General features: G+C 47.5%; 1 protein-coding gene across 2 annotated transcripts in view; it reads right to left on the bottom strand.

Annotated features, from left to right (window-relative positions):
• Rnf146 (ring finger protein 146) overlaps nt 1-200 on the bottom strand; it is an 18,207-nt gene extending 18,007 nt beyond the window's left edge. The window contains exon 1 of one of the 2 annotated variants that reach the window (XM_023714294.1): nt 121-200. The gene's annotated coding sequence lies outside the window, so the exon portion shown is untranslated. The remainder of the gene's footprint in view (nt 1-120) is intronic. The other variant, XM_004630245.2, reaches the window with a different exon arrangement.
• Between the last annotated feature and the right edge of the window lie 1,643 nt (nt 201-1,843).

The raw sequence follows: 1,843 nt of genomic DNA, 5'->3' as shown, positions 1-1,843 counted from the left end.
TCCGCCGCGCGCCCCGGCCGGCCCACAGACTCCGCGCGAGCCCCGCGGGGGCGGACACCGCGCCGAGCACCCGCAAGCCCCACTTCACGCGGTCGCTGGAAGACTGCGCCCGACGCCCACCTCAGAGCCACAGCCGCAGCCCCGCGAGGCCTTCCCTGCTCGGCCTCTGAGCCCGCAGCCGCCGGGGACGCGCGCGGCCGTCACGTGACCGCGCGCCGGGGCGGGGCCTCCGCCCTCGTCGGACTGCGCATGCGCGGGCGGCTACGTGGGCGGCTGCGCGGGCGTCCTTGCTCTGCGCCGGCGACGCGGCTGCTCGCCTGGGTCCTGTCGACGGCTGGCTTCTCGGTTCGCGGCTCTTGGGCCGACGGCCGGCTTCTCGGTTCGCGGCTCTTCGGCAGGCGCATCAGAGAGAGACCGGGGTGCGGGAAGTGGGGCGCGCCAGAGCCGGGGCGGGCTGGCGCTCAAAATCCCGGCTTTGTGACGCCCCCAGCCCCAGTACCCGTGGGCCCCAATTGAGTTTAGGTGTAGGCAGCCGTTTGCAGAAGTACTGTGTGTTCTCTTTCAATGAAAAATAAAACAATTAAAAAAAAAAAAAGCTACATGGGCGAATGCCTCCAGGACATGGCAGTTTTCTTACTTTTCGAATAATTAAGCGTTTTAATGGGAAAAGTGGCTCTCTGGTCCGTTTTTCTTAACAGAATAGGACATTGAAAAGCAGCAGGAAGAGATGAATTGGTATAAAAATCTAAAAGTTGAAGGAATTAGTTACTTTTGTTGGTACGACCGGTTTTAAATATCAAAATTCTTAACACAGTTGTCCCTTTTGCTTCAGCATGTATACTACGTTTTCCAGAACAGAGTTAACTTTTCATACTTTGTAGTAAACTAAAATGGATAGAAGAGCCTGCCTTTCTATCTTAAACGGTAACACACAGCTCAACATTTCCTTGACTAGCTTCTTGCAGCTGGGTCCCGTTTTGAGATTTTAAATATTTCATTCAAGATTGAAAATTTTCAGTGCATTTATGTGCACAGAAATGTGTATTATCTTTTGTTCCTCTGAAGCCAATTTATTCTGGAGTTCTTATAGCAATATACGAACCAATTTCTTGAAGGGTGCCTTGTATTTCAATGATGTTTTGTAATGCAGGTGTTACTGTTTTCTTATAACGTCTATGACTGCAGAAGTGCGGAGGGATATGTCCTGCAGTTTTAGTTCAGTTCTCGGTTTTGGCCGCTTCTTAGCTAACCAGTTTTATGCTTCTATATAACTTGTGAATGGATAACAGCAAAAAAATTAATTTATAGTTAAATATTCCAGCTTGAAACGATCATACTAACATTAATGACCAGTGATCCAGGCATTGTTCTGGGTGCGTTACATACATACGTTCATTTAAACCTCATGATAAGCTATGAGTAGATCTTACTGTTGCTTCTAACATGGGATTTAAATCAGGCAGAGATGCAAGAGTTTGTCCATTCTATCTTCTGCATCTTATCAATTAGAAAAAAGATGAAACAATGCTAAATGTCTTAAAGAGTTTCAGATAGAACTTACATCAGAACATAGATTTAGTTCCTGGACCTTAAATACTAGTAGGAAAATTTTTTGTAGTTCAGTTGTCCTAAGTGCATATTTAGGAAAGAATCTATAACTTGTGTTGGACCTATTAATGTTAATGTTCTGTTACTGTGACAAAATACCAGAGAGGGCAAACTTAGAAGTAGGACGAGTGTATTTGGGCTCACAGCTTTGGAAGTTTGAGTCAGTGGTCTGTTGACTGTGGCTCTGGGCCTTTGGTGGCACAGTGTAACCTGATGGGAATGTGTTGCAGGGGAG

The sequence above is a fragment of the Octodon degus genome, unplaced genomic scaffold (assembly GCF_000260255.1).
Source record: "Octodon degus isolate 3935 unplaced genomic scaffold, OctDeg1.0 scaffold00034, whole genome shotgun sequence".
NCBI lineage: Eukaryota > Metazoa > Chordata > Mammalia > Rodentia > Octodontidae > Octodon > Octodon degus.
The sequence above is the reverse complement of the archived record's forward strand: the minus strand, read 5'-3'. Positions and strand labels throughout refer to the sequence as shown.